The sequence below is a fragment of the Balaenoptera borealis genome, assembly GCF_965194805.1.
Source record: "Balaenoptera borealis genome assembly, chromosome: 1".
Taxonomy (NCBI): domain Eukaryota; kingdom Metazoa; phylum Chordata; class Mammalia; order Artiodactyla; family Balaenopteridae; genus Balaenoptera; species Balaenoptera borealis.
Window position 1 is genome coordinate 50,536,322 of NC_138860.1, and position 18,839 is coordinate 50,555,160.

General features: G+C 36.5%; 1 protein-coding gene and 1 long non-coding RNA gene across 22 annotated transcripts in view; one reads left to right on the top strand and one right to left on the bottom strand.

Annotated features, from left to right (window-relative positions):
- The window catches only part of LOC309605701, a 139,342-nt gene extending 135,527 nt beyond the window's left edge, over nt 1–3,815 (bottom strand). Inside the window, exon 1 of the long non-coding RNA XR_014231510.1 lies at nt 3,253–3,815. This is a non-coding gene — a long non-coding RNA (uncharacterized lncRNA). The remainder of the gene's footprint in view (nt 1–3,252) is intronic.
- ACBD6 (acyl-CoA binding domain containing 6) overlaps nt 1–18,839 on the top strand; it is a 224,571-nt gene that overhangs the window by 152,157 nt on the left and 53,575 nt on the right. The window lies entirely within an intron of this gene.

Below are 18,839 nucleotides of genomic sequence, written 5' to 3' on the forward strand. Positions count from 1 at the left end.
GTTACTTATTGCTCTTGACAGTTATCTTGGCAGTGGACTCGTTCATGGAGCTGTTATCTTTTTCAGACCATTCTTTATTTTTTATAAATGCAATTTCTTATTTTAACTGACCTTTTAAAACTGTGAGTGGGTTGAAAGAATTATAGACAATCTCTTAAAACTGTGGTAGAAGGTATTTGTTTATGACTAGAGTAGTAAGAAGAAAGAGGTGAGGTGTAAGATAATCGTCTCTCTTTTATTTTCCTTTTCCCACAATGTAAAATTTACATCCACTTTGTACTTTTAAATCATATCTTCCACCAGGGATGCAATTGACTTAGGTAGAGACCAGTCCAAATGGCCCAGTTTACTTCCAGGATTCAAACCAAGGGCAGATCTTGCTGCCAGCATGTGTGCCCCTAGGCCTGAAGAGTGGCCAACCGGCAAGTGAATGGAAGGTGAGGGAATGGATTGAGCTTGGACATGGGAGCTGTGTCTATATACTCATGTCTGTGAGGCCCTTTGTGATGTAGGATGGAGCCAGGGGTGGGTAAAGAAGGAGTTCTGGAGATCTCCACTTGTACTCTTGCCCTGGGCGCACAAATGTTAGGAGGAGGCCTACTTACCAGCTTGGTGGTTTTCAGAGTGCTCTGTCAATCTCCCCAGAGGTACCTAGAAATCCACCCCCACCCCCCACCCCACTTCAACTTTTACCTGTTTTAAGATTAGGCTTCTGAATAAGGTTTTGTTTTTTAAGAGTTCCCCTGTCATAGATTATGAAGGTAGAGACTAAGTCTAGTCAGTCCTCACTGTGTACCAAGGCTTTAGTATTATTTAAGTCCTGGGAGCTTTGGAAGCATTTTGTGAATATTTTTTGAATAATAAAACAAATATATTCATCCCCATATGCAAAGAAATCTCTACACCTCCAAAAAATGTAGGCAGAGTTTTCTGGATTAACAGAGAAAGACAAATGTCAATACAAAAGAAGCCTGAGAATTGTGAACAAGGATAATTAAACCAGTATTTAAAGACCAAATATCTTTATCATTTTTTTATTCTAAAGATATGTTTATATATATTAACTCATTCTATCCTTACAGGAGTTCTGTGTGGCATTATCCTCATTTCACTAAACTGAGAACTCAGAGAGGTTATGGGAACAGCTTGAGGGTACAAAGCTAATAAGTAGGATAGCTAGAGTTCACACTTAGGTATTTTGACGGCAGATTCATTCATGCTTTTTCCCTGCATTATGCTGCTGTCATACTCTTATCACACTGCCTCAGTACTTTTTAGAATTCATAGCCATCTGATGCATTTTATGAGGATTATAATAAATTCTCCATGTCCTATATTTTCTTATCTATAATGAAATTCTTTTATGTAGACATTTTGTTCACCAGTTTTCCCCTTCAGTGTGACTTTTAATTCGTGTTTCTATTCTTACAGCTCAAAATTTTCTTTAATGTTATTTTCTTCTGTCATTTTTATATCGAATAGTCGCTTCTTTTGCTGCGTTTGTATCTGAGAATGAACAACTGGCTCACAGTACAGTGTGAATCAAGTTCAAATTACTTTGAGTTCAAAGAACGCCCAGTGTCATCTTATTTTTACATCTAACTGAATTATAGAACACTGTCAAAGTGTTATGACCTGGTATAGTAAATTGCTCCTTCCTAATGGTCTCCTGGCTACATTTTCTCTTGCTGTTGTTGTAAAACAGAAATTGTTGACATCTTATGCTTTCATAAGCTTGAAAACAAAAGAACTGGTTTTTTTATCCCCAGGCAATCCACTTTATCATAATGGTTTCTGAACATCTCAGCTACTACCTACAGCTGAATCTTAACATTTTATACACTTTAAAGTTGATTATGCCCTCAATATGGATTAATTCTATAATTCTGTAACTTTTTAAAAAGTCAGGCAGTTCTTCTTCATTGAACTTAAGAAATGGATCCACCATTTGCCTTAAAAGAACTAACTTGAAGAATGCACTTGACACAGGGAGAGGGAAGGGTAAGCTGGGATGAAGTGAGAGAGTGGCATGGACATATATACACTACCAAATGTAAAAGAGATGGCTAGTGGGAAGCAGCCGCATAGTACAGGGAGATCAGCTCGGTGCTTTGTGACCACCTAGAGGGGTGGGATAGGGATGATGGGAGGAAGACGTAAGAGAGAGGAGATATGGGGATATATGTATATGTATAGCTGATTCACTTTGTTATAAAGCAGAAACTAACACACCATTGTAAAGCAATTATACTCCAATAAAGATGTTAAAAAAAAAAAACAACTAGTTTGAGTGTTGAAATGGTGGCTCACTGATGATTTCTGAAATTTATTATTTAAATGTATGCATGTTATAAAATCTTTTTCTCAAAGAAATGTACTATATTTTATTCTATTTCTTTTATAGTTTCATTTTATATTACATTTAAATCTGATCCATTTGGAATTTATCCTGATCTATATTTAGGACAGATACAAATTTGTCACAATGTCATTTAAATCTCAAATGCCATTTCAAATCTGTTTCCCACAATTTGAGATGCCACCTCTATTGAAACCTAAGTATTTTATGCATTAGTATCCATTTGTGGACTTACAGTATATTAAACTTTAATCATTGGTTTATCTATATGTATGATAACACAGCTCATGCAGCTCAATATCAAAAAAAATTAAAACTGATTCTACCAGTTTTAATTAATGAGTCTTTATTGTATATTTTTATCATATGGTTGCTTAAGTCTCCCCTTACTGCTATTCTGTTTTTTTAATGAACCTTACAATTTACCCTTTCCTTTTTTTTAATTTTTATTTTATATTGGGGTACAGTTGATTAACAATGTTGTGTTAGTTTCAGGTATATAGCACAGTGATTCATTTATACATATACATGTATCTATTCTTCTTCACATTCTTTTCCTATTTACATTATTACAGAATATTGAGTTCCCTGTGCTATACAGTAGGCTCCTATTGGTTACCTATGTTAAATATAGTAGTGCGTATATGTCAATCCCAAACTCCCAATTTATACCTCCCCCCAACCTTTCCCCTTTGATAACCATAAGCTTGTTTTCTAAGTCTGTGTGTTTCTGTTTTGTAAATAAGTTCATTTGTATCAGTTTTTTTTAGATTCTGCATAGAAGTGATATCATATGATATCTTTCTCTTTTCTTTTTAACATCTTTATTGGAGTATAATTGCTTTACAATGGTGTGTTAGTTTCTGCTTTATGAAAAAGTGAATCAGCTATACATATACATATGTCCCCATATCTCTTTCCTCTTGCATCTCCCTCCCTCCCGCCCACCCTATCCCACTCCTCTAGGTGGTCACAAAGCACCAAGCTGATCTCCCTGTGCTATGTGGCTGCTTCCCACTAGCTATCAGTTTTACATTTGGTAGTGTATATATGTCCATGCCCCTCTCTCACTTCGTCCCAGCTTACCCTTCCCCCTCCCTGTGTCCTCAACTCCATTCTATAGTAGGTCTGTGTCTTTATTCCTGTCCTGCCCCTAGGTTCTTCATGACCTTTTTTTTTTTTTTTTTTTTAGATTCCATATATATGTGTTAGCATACGGTATTTGTTTTTCTCTTTCTGACTTACTTCACTCTGTATGACAGACTATAGGTCCATCCACCTCACTACAAATAACTAAATTTCATTTCTTTTTATGGCTGAGTAATATTCCCCTGTATATATGTGCCACATCTTCTTTATCCATTCATCTGTTGATGGGCACTTAGGTTGCTTCCATGTCCTGGCTATTGTAAATAGAGCTGCAGTGAACATTGCTTTACATGACTCTTTTTTTTTTTTTTTTTCGTGACTCTTTTTGAATTATGGTTTTCTCAGGGTATATGCCCAGTAGTGGGATTGCTGGGTCATATGGTAGTTCTATTTTTAGTTTTATAAGGAACCGCCATACTGTTCTCCATAATGGCTGTATCAATTTACATTCCCACCAACAGTGCAAGACGGTTCCCTTTTCTCCACACCCTCTCCAGCATTTATTGTTTCTAGATTTTTTGATGATGGCCATTCTGACCGGTGTGAGATGATATCTCATTGTAGTTTTGATTTGCATTTCTCTAATGATTAATGATGTTGAGCATTCTTTCATGTGTGTGTTGGCAATCTGTATATCTTCTTTGGAGAAATGTCTGTTTAGGTCTTCTGCCCATTTTTGGATTGGGTTGTTTGTTTTTTTGATATTGAGCTGCATGAGCTGCTTGTATATTTTGGAGATAAATCCTTTGTCAGTTGCTTCATTTGCAAATATATTCTCCCATTCTGAGGGTTGTCTTTTCATCTTGTTTATGGTTTCCTTTGCTTTGCAAAAGCTTTTAAGTTTCATTAGGTCCCATTTGTTTATTTTTGTTTTTATTTCCATTACTCTAGGAGGTGGGTCAAAAAGGATCTTGCTGTGATTTATGTCATAAGAGTGTTCTGCCTATGTTTTCCTCTAAGAGTTTTATAGTGTCTGGCCTCACATTTAGGTCTTTAATCCATTTTGAGTTTATTTTTGTGTATGGTATTAGGGAGTGTTCTAATTTCATTCTTTTACATGTAGCTGTCCAGTTTTCCCAGCACCACTTATTGAAGAGGCTGTCTTTTCTCCACTGTATATTCTTGCCTCCTTTATCAAAAATAAGGTGACCCTATGTGCGTGGGTTTATCTCTGGGCTTTCTATCCTGTTCCATTGATCTATATTTCTGTTTTTATGCCAGTACCATATTGTCTTGATTACTGTAGCTTTGTAGTATAGTCTGAAGTCAAGGAGCCTGATTCCTCCAGCTCCGTTTTTCTTTCTCAAGATTGCTTTGGCTATTTGGAGTCTTTTGTATTTCCATACAAATTGTGACATTTTTTGTTCTAGTTCTGTGAAAAATGCCAGTGGTAGTTTGATAAGGATTGCATTGAATCTGTAGATTGCTTTGGGTAGTAGAGTCATTTTCACAATGTTGATTCTTCCAGTCCAAGAACATGGTATATCTCTCCATCTAGTTGTATCATCTTTAATTTCTTTCATCAGTGTCTTATAATTTTCTGCATACAGGTTTTTTATCTCCTTAGGTAGATTTATTCCTAGATATTTTATTCTTTTTGTTGCAGTGGTAAATAGGAGTGTTTCCTTAACTTCACTTTCAGATTTTTCATCATTAGTGTATAGGAATGCAAAGATTTCTGTGCATTAACTTTGTATCCTGCTACTTTACCAAATTCATTGATTAGCTCTAGTAGTTTTCTGGTAGCATCTTTAGGATTAGCTCTAGTAGTTTTCTGGTAGCATCTTTAGGATTCTCTATGTATAGTATCATGTCATCTGCAAACAGTGACAGCTTTACTTCTTCTTTTCCAATTTGGATTCCTTTTATTTCTTTTTCTTCTCTGATTTCTGTGGCTAAAACTTCCAAAACAATGTTGAGTAACAGTGGTGAGAATGGGCAACCTTGTCTTGTTCCTGATCTTAGTGGAAATGCTTTCAGTTTTTCACCACTGAAGACGATGTTGGCTGTGGGTTTGTCATATATGGCCTTTATTATGTTGAGGTAAGTTCCCTCTATGCCTACTTTCTGGAGGGTTTTTATCATAAATGGGTGTTGAATTTTGTCGAAAGCTTTTTCTGCATCGATTGAGATGATCATATGGTTTTTATTCTTCAATTTGTTAATATGGTGTATCACATTGATTGATTTGCATATATTTCAGATGCCTTGCATTCCTGGGATAAACCACACTTGATCATGGTGTATGATCCTTTTAATGTGCTGTTGGGTTCTGTTTGCTATTATTTTGTTGAGGATTTTTGTGTCTGTGTTCATCAGTGATATTGGCCTGTAGTTTTCTTTCTTTGTGACATCCTTGTCTGGTTTTGGTATCAGGGTGATGGTGGCCTCATAGAATGAGTTTGCGAGTGTTCCTCTCTACGCTATATTTTGCAAGAGTTTGAAAAGAATAGGTGTTAGCTCTTCTCTAAATATTTGATAGAATTCGCCTGTGAAGCCATCTGGTCCTGGGCTTTTGTTTGTTGGAAGATTTTTAATCACAGTTTCAATTTCATTACTTATGATTGGTCTGCTTATATTTTCTTTTTCTTCCTGGTTCAGTGTCGGAAGGTTGTGCTTTTCTAAGAATTTGTCCATTTCTTCCAGGTTGTCCATTTTATTGGCATATAGTTGCTTGTAGTAATCTCTCATGATCCTTTGTATTTCTGCAGTGTCAGTTGTTACTTCTCCTTTTTCATTTCTAATTCTGTTGATTTGAGTCTTCTCCCTGTTTTTCTTGATGACTCTGGCTAATACTTTATCAATTTTGTTTATCTGCTCAAAGAACCAGTTTTTAGTTTTATTGATATTTGCTATTGTTTCCTTCATTTCTTTTTCATTTATTTCTGATCTGATCTTTATGATTTCTTTCCTTCTGCTGACTTTGGGGTTTTTTTGTTCTTTCTCTGATTGCTTTAGGTGTAAGGTTAGGTTGTTTATTTGAGATGTTTCTTGTTTCTTAAGGTAGGATTGTATTGCTATAAACTTCCCTCTTAGAAATGCTTTTCTTGCATCCCATAGGTTTTGGGTCGTCGTGTTTTCATTATCATTTGTTTCTAGGTATTTTTTTGATTTCCTCTTTGATTTCTTCAGTTATCTCTTGGTTATTAATAGTGTATTTTTTAGCCTCCATATGTTTGTATTTTTTACAGATTTTTTTCCTGTAATTCATAACTAGTCTCATAGCACTGTGGTCAGAAAAGATACTTGATACGTTTCAATATTCTTAAATTTACCAAAGCTTGATTTGTGACCCAAGACATGCTCTATCCTGGAGAATGTTCCATGAGCACTTGAGAAGAAAGGGTATTCTGTTGTTTTTGGATGGAATGTCCTATAAATATCAATTAAGTCCATGTTGTTTAATGTATCATTTAAAGCTTATGTTTCCTTATTTATTTTCATTTTGGTTGATCTATCCATTGGCGCAAGTGGGGTGTTAAAAGTCCCCTACTATGATTATGTTACTGTCCATTTCCCCTTTTATGGCTGTTAGCATTTGCCTTATGTATTGAGGTGCTCCTGTGTTGGGTGCATAAATATTTACAATTGTTATATCTTCTTCTTGGATTGATCCCTTGATCATTATGTAGTGTCCTTCTTTGTCTCTTATAATAGTCTTTATTTTAAAGTCTATTTTGTCTGTTATGAGAATTGCTACTCCAGCTTTCTTTTGATTTCCATTTGCATGGAATATCTTTTTCCATCCCCTCACTTTCAGTCTGTACGTGTCCCTAAGTCTGAAGTGGGTCTCTTATAGACAGCATATATACGGGTCTTGTTTTTGTATCCATTCAGCCAGTCTGTGTCTTTTGGTTAGAGCATTTAATTCATTTACATTTAAGGTAGTTATTGATATGTGTTGTCTTGTTACCATTTTCTTAATTGTTTTGGGTTTGTTATTGTAGGTCTTTTCCTTGTCTTGATTTTTCTGCCTAGAGAAGTTCCTGTAGCATTTGTTGTAAAGCTGGTTTGGTGTTGCTGAATTCTCTTAGCTTTTGCTTGTCTGTAAAGGTTTTAATTTCTCTGTCGAATCTGAATGAGAGCCTTGCTGGTAGAGTATTCTTGGTTGTAGGTTCTTCCCTTTCATCGCTTTTTTAAAAAAATATTTATTTATTTATTTTATTTATTTATTTTTTTATGGCTGCATCGGGTCTTAGTTGTGGCATGCAGGATCTTTCGTTGCAGTGCGCAGGCTCTTTGTTGCGATGCATGGGCTTTTCTCTAGTTGTGGCGCACAGGCTCCAGAGCGCGTGGACTCTGTAGTTTGTGGCACGTAAGCGCTCTAGTTGAGGTGCCTGAGCTCAGTAGTTGTGGCCTGCAGGATTAGTTGCCCCATGGCATGTGGGATCTTAGTTCCTCGACCAGCGATCGAACCCGTGTCCTCTGCATTGGAAGGTGGATTCTTTTACCACTGTACCACCAGGGAAGTCTCTTCATCACTTTAAATATATCACGCCACTCCCTTCTGGCCTGCAGAGTTTCTGCTGAGAAATCAGCTGATAACCTTGTCGGCATTTCCTTGTCTGTTATTTTGTTTCTTTTCTCTTGTTGCTTTTAAGATTTTTTGTCTTCAATTTTTGTCATTTTGCTTACTGTGTGTCTCAGGGTGTTCCTCCTTGGGTTTATCCTTCCTGGGACTCTGCGCTTCCTGGACTTGGGTGACTGTTTCCTTCCCCATGTTAGGGAAGTTTTCAGCTATTATCTCTTCAAGTATTTTCTCAGGTCCTCTCTCTCTCTCTCTCTCCTTCTGGGACCCCTGTAATGTGAATGTTGTTGCATTTAATGTTGTCCCAGAGGTCTCTGGGACAGTCCTCATTTCTTTTCATTCTTTTTTCTTTATTCTGTTGCATGGCAGTGATTTCCACCATTCTTCCAGCTCACTTATCCATTCTTCTGCCTCACTTATTCTGCTATTGATTCCTTCTAGTGTATTTTTCATTTCAGTTATTGTATTGTTCACCTCTGTATGTTCTTTAGTTCTTCTAGGTTTTTGTTAAACATTTCTTGTGTTTTACCGATCTGTGCCTCCATTCTTTTTCCAAGATCTTGGATCATCTTTATTATCATTCCTCTGAATTCTTTTGGGGTAGACTGCCTATCATCTCTACTTCACTTAGTTGTTCTTCTGGGGGTTTATCTTGTTCCTTCATCTGGGACATATTCCTCTGCTGTCTCATTTTGCCTCACTTTCTGTGATTGCAGTTTTCGTTCTGCAGGTTGCAGGGTTGTAGTTCTTCTTGCTTCTGCTGTCTGCCCCCTGGTGGATGAGGCTGTCTGAGAGACTTGTGCAGGCCTCCTGGTAGGAGGGAATGGGTCTTGTCCCTCTGGTGGGCAGGGCTGTGTCAGGGGGTGTGTTTAGAGGGCAACTGTGTACTCACTCAGGAAGACTTTAAGTAGCCTGTCTGCTGATGGGTGGGGCTGTGTTCCTGCCCTGTTGGTCGTTGGCCTGAGGCAACCCAGCACTGGAGCCTACAGGCTGCTGGGTGGGGCCAGGTCTTGATGAGAAAATGATGGCCCCCAGGAGGGCTCATACCAATGAGTAGTCCCCAGAACTACTGCTGCCAATGTCTTTGTCCCCGCAGTGAGCCACAGCCATTCTCCGCCTCCACAGGAGACCCCCCCAATACCAGCAGTTTAGTCTGGCCCAGGCTCTTATGAGTCTATTGCTTTTTTCCCTGGGTCCTGGTGCACACAAGACATTGTGTGCACCCTCCAAGAGTGGAATTTCTGTTTCCCCCAGTCCTGTGTAATTCCTGCGATCAAACCCCACTGACCTTCAAAGCCAAATTCTGTAGGAGCTCCTCGTCCCATTGCCAGACCCCCAGGCTGAGGAGCCTGACGTGGACTCAGAGCTTTCACTCCTGTGGGAGAACTTCTGTGGTATAATTATTTTCCAGTTTGTGGGTCACCCACCCAGTGGGTATGGGATTTGATTTTATTGTGATTGTGTCCCTCTTACTGTCTTGTTGTGGCTTCTTCTTTGTCTTTGGATATAGGGTATCTTTTTTGGTAGGTTTTGGTAGGTTCCAGCATTTTTTTTTTTGTCAGTGGTTGTTCAGCAGTTACTTGTGATTTTGGTGTTTTTGCAAGAGGTGAGCTCACGTCCTTCTACTCTGCCATCTTGTCTCTGCCTCTATAAAATATATCTCCCTGTGCTCAGTGTTGCTGAGTCTAAAATATTCTTCTAAATGTCACATTATGAGGATGAATTAAAGGTGAGGGAGTTACACAAAGTAACAAAATGCTCCCAAATGAGTCAACAGAATAAGGTCTGGAAATGGTGAGCTTGCCATTTTGATGATCAAACTGATACACTCAGAGAGTGGTTAATAATGCCTGAAAGATGGGAATAAGAATTCAGGAAAGAAAGTGACTCTTTAAAGAAAAGGTGATCTTTCTGTAAAATAAGTGCTATAGAATATTTATGGGCTAATTCATATGCACAGGTATAGAGATTGATTATGCACAAATATTATCTGTAGAAAATTTGACAGTTATTGTGGACAGTAGGTGAACAATGAGACTGCAATGTAGTGTTTATCTTAGAAAAACCAACATAACACCACCACTATAGTAACAGGAATATCATCTATAAAAACCAAAGCAAAATACTATTATATATGTAGCAGACTATAGTTAATATAAAGCATAAAACTTAGACTTTTGTATTTCATAAAGGGTGTTGATAAATTTGAAGAATCTAGAGAAACAGTTCAAAAAATCAGTAGTTTGGAAATGGAATTTTTTTAGGACAGTCTCATGGTCACAAACTGGCATGGGTCATATGCAGCCCAAAGATCTTTTTTTGTTTAGCACCTATAGTGTTACAACACAGTTTATTTATAATTAACTGTCAGTTGGTTTCACATAAAATACAGATATTAGGATTCTCTTGAAAAATCTGAAAATATGGTAATCCTGCACAAATTCCCATAGGACAACAATCAGATAGAGCTGAGTAGCTACTGCCCTCTGTTGACAGGCCTTGAGCTCTCCAGTTCCCATCACCCCACTATTGCTTCCCTGACCCAATTAACCTCCCTCTTCTATTTACTGCCTGAGGACATATGAGGGGTCTATAACCTTATGTTTAGAAAGACTAGGTTTGGAGTCAGGTTACCTAGATTCCAGTTTCTATTCTGCTACTAATTGTGTGACCTTGAATAAAGCATAATTGTAAAATCTTAAAGGTAGAAGGGAATTTAAAGACCGTCTGGTTCAACTTCCAACCTAATGCAGGAATTCACTCTGATAAATTTTCAAAAGGTGGTTAAGCCAGCTAGCCTCGGTTTGAGCATTTCTGTTTACTTCACAAAGTAAAGTAAAAGCCTGTTCCATTTTAGAAAGTTCTAGCTATTAGAAACTTTTCTACACCTTGAGTCTGAGTCTGCGTACATGCAGTACTAAAACTGTACATTGTATAAAATACTTTCTCATAGTACAGAACAAAGTAGAACTATAGTAACTTAATAGATGTGATATGAAAGACAAGGTATCTACCTTCATACTTCCTTTTATTTAAAAGTATAGTTTGTATGTAAAATGTACTAGGCCATCAAATGGGTGAATGATTTTATAGCAAAGCATGATACAGATGTAAATACCATTATAATATTAGTTAGATTGTAGCCAGACCAGTTATAGAGTTTCATTGTAGACTTAGTAACCAATTTTTATGTTATCATTGGAAATATTTGCCATTTCTTTCAAAAAAAAAAAAAAGGAAAGAAGACTTAAAGATATCTTGTTTGTATAATGGCATTTGTCAGTGTGTTCATACTTTTTCATTTTCCAGGACTTGCAGACTTAATCCCATGAGCTCACTTCTAATATCAGTAAAGGGTATGAGCTGTCTATGTGGTTCAAGCTGCCACTTGAGGGTTTCTCCTTCCTGTGGAGCTTTCTAATGGAATTCAAGGTTCTCTCTAAGGGTGAGCATTATGAAGCCTTCCCAGGCTGCTTGAGAGGAGGAAGTGCACCATAGGTTCAAGGACACAGGCAAAGTTTAATGTGCACAAACATGCTTCTGCTCCTGCTTACTCTGATTGGCAAGGTTAACTCTGAAAGGCTGCAGCTTTTAAAAGTGATTTGATTAAACCCACCACTTTATTCCTTTCAGTTTTCCCCCTCCCCTTCAAGCACCAAACCACCACCTCCTTTGTCTTTGCAGTCTTTGCTTTACCAGTTACCTTTTCTCTCTCTTTTTTTGTGATTTTGTGTCAAATTTTGACATTTTGTGAAACAGAATAATGATTTCAAAAGTAAAGTAACTTGCATCATTGAAAGTTTTGCCATTTCCACACTTATGTTTTCTATACTTATGTTTTATAAAACTCCAAATCCCTTACCTTCATTTGACTTATGTTATGATGTAAGGAAAGATAGAATTATCACTTACATTAGCAATTTGCTTAGATTTACCACAGCCTTTTATCAAGAATTGGTTTGTATACAATGAGTTCCTTTCACAGCAGTTTTTTAAAAAATAATCTTTTAATTACAAAAACTCCAACCATGTGCAAAATTAGGGAGAATAATATACCGCCAAACTTCTGTGTACTCATCATCCAGTTTCAGCAATTACCAATTCATGGCCAATCTTTTTAATCTATACTTCTTCCCTATAATAGTGGTCTTTAACCTTTTTAGGAAGAATATAAGGAGAGCTATGAACACCAAAGAGAAAGGATATGGATGTAGAATTTTTGCAAACAGGTTTAATATGTTCATATACTTGCTGAAGCCCTTCCATGGGTGTCCTAGGAATCTAAGAATCCCGAATAAGAATTCCTGCATTCCAGCAAAAAGAACACTGAATTTTCTCAGCTTTTTTATTCACATGAATGTAAGGATTTGGGATTAGCAAAGGTCCTCCTATGAAAGCAACAGTAAAGTTAAGCCAATGACAGCGTCTTTTAATGATTAAATATTCATTATAGAATTTCATAATATACTCCCTTACTGCCATTTTCAGCTTCTTTTCCCTTTGGTTGCTTGTTAGTTTGTCTTTTTATAATTGATGGTTCTTTTACAAAAGTTGACAGACTTGGTAGATGTTCAGTGACTCAACTCTCAAGGCCTAACAACTTAGAATTTCATCCATAGCTTCTGAGTTATTGCTAACAGCTAAAAAAAAAGAAAACTACCTCTCCCTATATATCCAGGATAGAATAAATAATAATGAAATGCATTAAGTTGTTAAGAACTGGGGCTTCCCTGGTGGCGCAGTGGTTGAGAGTCTGCCTGCCAATGCAGGGGACACGGGTTCGAGCCCTGGTCTGGGAGGATCCCACATGCCGCGGAGCAACTGGGCCCGTGAGCCACAATTGCTGAGCCTGCGCGTCTGGAGCCTGTGCTCCACAAGAGAGGCCGCGATAGTGAGAGGCCCGCGCAACGCGATGAAGAGTGGCCCCCGCTTGCCACAGCTAGAGAAGGCCCTCGCAGAGAAACGAAGACCCAACACAGCCATAAATAAAATAAATAAATAATAGTTAAAAAAAAAAAAAAAAGGATCATGCTACCTATCATGTTACTATCTTTGTTCATCTTTGGTGATCATATACATATAGTCCCAAAATTCATGGAGCCTATAATCTAATGGGGAGAATAGATAATAAACAAATGAGAAAATTATTTAAAAAAAAAAAAAGTTGTTAAGAACTTAAGTAATAAAGCTGAAGTTTCCATTAAAGAGGATACTAGCTTTTAAGTACAAATATTTAATTAATAAAACATATTTATCAGAACTGTAGGGATGGCTGATTGGACATGACAGAAGGGTAATCTTTCTTTTTCTCAACCTCCTTCACATTCTTCTTTTGTCAGCTGCTGGTACTTCACTAAGCCTCCCTCTGAAATAGCTGTGGTCATAGGGTAGACTCAAAAGACGAGCAGTTAGTAAAACATGCAGGATTCCCCTGTAGAACTATTTTGTTTTTGAACCCCATACCATCTGACCCTGATGTGAGCTAAAAGTATTTTTTAAAAGCAGGTAATAATAGAGGAATAGTTGACATAATTTAATTATTAATAATTTTATTTCAAAATAATAGATATATTATCTTTTCTCTTCGGCATGGTTTCTCCTCTTTTTCTTCTTTGTGTGGGGAGCTAGGGGACAGAGTAAGGTGTATGATTCTCATTTGAGTATGGGTAAAAATATTTCTATTAAAGTGATGATTCAGAAAGGAACCACCCTTATTTGTAGATAACCCCCACCCCTTTTTTTAAAGTCCTCCATTCTGGCATGCCCTCTGTATTATGGTTGGAAGTACTTTTAATATTTTATTGAAGAGGGAAAGAATCAACAACAACAAAAAATCCCATAATGTTTAATGGTTATATCCATTCAACAAATACACCAAAATAAATATATGATCATAGAAGGTAGATATTCATATATTTCATATATCATATTTCTATAGATATGTGCAATCCATATAAAATAGATCAACTTGTTTTTATTAATTGATGTTTCTGCAGTATTTTGAAAGTTGTATAATGTGGGGTTTTACCCCATTACAGGTTGGGAATACACAGTCTTTCTTTGCTCTGCAGTACCTCTTTCTATTGAGAGAAGGTTGAATGCCTAATCTCTGTGCTCTCCTTGGGCTTTGTTCAAGGCCAAATTCTTCAAGAAATTTTTCAGGAAGCTCAATATGAAAATATCACATATAAAAAGATTAACCATCACTTCCAATACATTTTAAAATATTTTCTTTTTTATAAGTAAGTGTCCTAAAAATTTGTTTCAGATATTTTACAGATTCCATCGTGGTTCATTTTTTTTGTTATTTGGACTGAAGTTGAGCTCTCTACTGTTTGAGGTAGTGCCCTAACCTCTCTCAATAGAGAGATGTCTAAGCACCTGTTTAAAAAAAATAAAGATGCCTGTTGCCTGTAACAAAAAGGCAAAAAACTATCCCCACCTACAATTTATTAAACCTTGACATACTGCATTACTTAAGAATTCTCAGAGAAAATTAAAACCCTTTTGACTGGGTTCTGCCATGCAGGGAAATTTTTAGTGACATTTAAAAGGTTTCTCTTGTGTTCCTCTAATGGGATAAGTAAAAAAGGCTTGTTTTAGCCCAGCAAATGGGGGGACAATCCAATTTCCTTGATTCCATCAAGACACTTTTAAAGCATTAGCCTGTGCAGTAAAAAAATTCAACTGACCCCCTTTGCCTGATGGCTTTGAAAAGTATCCTGATGTGTAGGTATTTGCCCAACACAGCATACTTGGTTATTGCTCTTCCAACACATCCGTTGATGGAAAAATCTTATGTGAAGCTCCAATAAATGTCAGTTTATGTTACAGAACTATAAAAACAGTGCACCAGACTATGATGGTCTCTCTGATGGGCAGCCTTTCCCTGGAAGATGAAAAGAAATCCTGCCAAGTATGTTTAAATTTAAAAATTAAGGAAAAGATAAATTGTTTAAAATAATAATTTAGTGAACTTTTTGTTACATTCAGTTTGTTCACTGCTATTGATATTTACTTCTATTTGTCCAAAAGATGGTGCTCATTTACAGAGACTATACTAGCACAGGGCAGTGGTCCTCAAATGTTGACTAGTATAAAAATCATCTGGGCTTGTTAAAACAAGTTTCTGGGCCCAACCCCCAGAGTTTCTGGTTCCATAGGTCTGGGGTGGAGCCTAATTTGCATTTTTCACAAGTTTCCAGGTGGAACTGATACTGCTTCTCTGAGACCCACACTTGGAGAACCACTGGCCTAGGGGATCTGTGAAAAGATACTCACCTCTGGATCAGTGGTTCAAAATTTGAATCAAATCACTTAGCCTGAAAGTCATTAACATCTGAGAGCACTCTGATGTGTGAAAAATGTGTTGATGGACATCAATATAGTCTTGAGTGGACAGGCATGTATTTGACATTTGGCCTTCTCTTTGACAGTCTTTAAAACCCATTCTGAAGGGAGGGAAACATAAAGATGATGGAGCTTTCATTTTAGAGACAGTGCAGGAGAGAAAAGTATGGGAGCTCTATATTTCTGAAAAAAACAGAAACTGAACATAAGTTTTCTGTGACCCATTGCCTAATAGTAGAATGAAGCTGTTGTTTATGGTATCCTGATATTTAAAATTTTCTTTTTAATGAGAACTTCTTCCCTTTAACTATGTAAAAACCCAGAGCACCTTCTTACTATTTAAAAAAAAGTAAATTACATTTGATATTCTGATTCTTTGAAACTTGATCATTTTTGTGTAAGAAATAATGGTAATTGTGTTATCCAGAATATTTCACTCTAGCTATATCAGCAGTATTTCCTTTGAAATACTTAGAATTGATCTAATAGCCTACTTTTACTCAAGAGTCTAGAGAGTTAGATACTATTTATTCATTTGTCCTTAAAATGTACCTGTGAAGTAAATAGGAGACCAAAAATAATCACCTTTTGACGAGAAGAAATTATAGCAGAGAGATTTGTTGGTGTCTGAAAATCATAGAGACAAAACTGGAAAGAAAGAAACTTAGGAACCTCAGATAGACCCTTTTAAAGAAGGTAGTCCAGCACTCAGTCTCATTTTCTTCTGGTGGAAGAATAACGTATGCTAATCCGTACATGTATATCTGTTCTTACAGTGTCTAAATGCTTTATAGTGATTCATAATGTTCTTCTGTTCTACACTTTCATTTTCTTCTATCTGTCCTAGTAAATTCCATTCAAACAAATCTTTTTTCATAAAATATTTATATATCTTATATTTTATAACACTATATTTTTAAAAAGACTGATACATAACATTGATTCATGTCATCTGCGAAGCTATCGTTTGTCTGTTTTTTAATGGTTTCCTTTTAAAGTTACGGAAATACCATATAGTAATAGAGGAGGCCCCCCCAAATCTATCTGATTTGTTTTATTCATTGCACTGTCACCTTTTAAAAATATTTGTTGAATTTGTGGCTAGCTTTGAAGCAAAACAAATGCTGCTGTTTTTAAAGAGTTATCAGTTGCTTTGTGCTTCCTTCGGGAGTAAGGGTACTATCTGCATTACTTAAAACTCAGTTTGAAAATAATTAAAGGTGACTTTGAAATTTCCATGGGTTAAATGAATGGAATCAGGTAATCAGCACTTTTCCGGAGCCCTCCTGCGTTTCCCTAGAGTCCTCTGAGCCTACATTTTGTGATTCCTTTCTAGCACCAACCTTCTTTTTTGTTTTGGTTTTTCTCCTCAGCTAAGGATAGGTAATCAAGTCAAATGATAATGATCCACATGGGAGCAGGTATATTCTGCTGACCTTTCCCTGCGGTGCAGTGAGTACTGAAGATGGAGTCCAGAGAAGACTGCACAGAGGAGGTCAGTGCAGAAGTGGGAGCAGTTAATCTCTCCCCTGCTCTGATATCCGACAGCTGGTCTCACATGGGCCTGGTGCCAGCAGTGTCTTTACAGGCTTTGTGGCAGAGATTATTTAAAGGAGATTAATCCCTCTAAACCCCTTATATTTTAATTATTTCTGTATGTATTTATAAAACCTGCAGTCTGCTTGTTTCAGGGCACAGTTGTCCAAGCCCTTGTCTTTAACCTGGTTTCCACAATCAGACAAGTCTATCTCTTTTACCACAAAGGATACACCATTGATTTGATTTTCCTTGTTACTGAAATTGTTTGGGGTTTTTTTATTCATTTGTTTTTTGGTTGGTTTTGGTTTTTGGCTTCTGTTTGATATTATTAACATTACTGTTTGATATTATTAACATTACTGTTTGAGAGGATAACTAAAGTTAATATGACTTATTTTAGAATATCTGCTAAAATGCTGTTTTTGTATTACATGATAGGAATCTAAAGTTGTAGACTGTAGGATGTGAAAACCTCTGGGTATTATTAAAAAACAATAGATCTTTCAGGGTATTATATTTTAAAGATTGATTAGTGGACATGCCTACCACGGTTTCCAGCACTGTCAGCTAACTTTATGCCTGACCAGGGCATCCAGAACAAAGATTTCTGCCTCTCCAATTTATGTTATTGAGGACTATCAAAATTTCCTTCGAATTTGAGTTCACACAGTATGAAAGAACAAAAATCCTTCATTAAGAAAAAAAATAGCTATGAACTATCCTTTGTAGCATTGGAGCATCACGTCTCTAGCCACCATGGAAGTGCTTCTGTCCTTAACATGCAAGGAAGCATGTCTGCCTCTTCATGCACTCTATTGCCCCTTCTTTCCAATAGCTAGGAAAGGAATTCTTTGGGAATCATCCTCCTGAAGGTCTTCCGCCTTCTAGGGAACCTCTAATAGGGCCTGTCTTGATTTAGAATGTGTTCATGATATTTGTATCTTCTAACTACTTGTTTTAGAAAGAAAACGTGTCTGAATTAAATACATACATAGATACATAAATAAGATCTGTGGGAGTAGCATAAAGATCTTTTATACTCCACATATTTTGTGAATGCATTTTAATTGGTGTTAGTTGAACTTTTTCCTTGTCTCTTTCCAAAAAATGAATTCTCTTTCCTGTAACTGTTATTGTTCAATAATAGGTATTATGGAAGCATATATTACCATAAAGAATCAGATTGTAATATAATAGTATAATACCGAATAATATAAACAGTCTATTTTGTATAATATGTTCTCATATTTGAACTGATCTAAACTTCCTATATATACAATGTTAATTTTTAAAACCATAAAAATATGCCAAATTCTATTAAAAGCTAGGGAAATCCTTAGTTAGAAATTCTTATCTGACTTGAAGACGATTAGAATATGCTTCAAAGTTTCAGGTAGAAGAATGGCATGCTTAGGACAGTGCTTGCAAAAGGGATGGGAGACCAGATAAATTATTAGGGAGGCTGTTGTAGGAATTAGTGGATTAGAAGGTTAGGACCTGGCTAAGGTCCATTACTGTAGAGAAAGAAAGAATCAGATACAGTACAGAAGGAGAATTCAATCAACTTCACTTGATGAAGGACAGTATAAGAGGTAAAGAGAAGGGATAGAAGTTGAATATGACTCCAAAACCATAGGCAAAAAAGTTTTCTGGTTTTGATATGGCTAACTTTAGGAGGCTATCATGAAATTCATTTAAAATGTCCTAAAGGAAAAAAAAAGCCAAAAGAGAACATTTGTACACACAGAGATGTTTTTCCAAAAGAATAGTAGATTCTAAGAGAAGGCTGAATCTTTATTTTAAAATCTCAGATACTGAAAAATCTCCATATAAATATGAAGATATACAGAGAAACCCATAAAGTCCCAGTAGTGTTTAAGAGCATAAGCTTTGAAGCCAGAGACTTAATTTAAG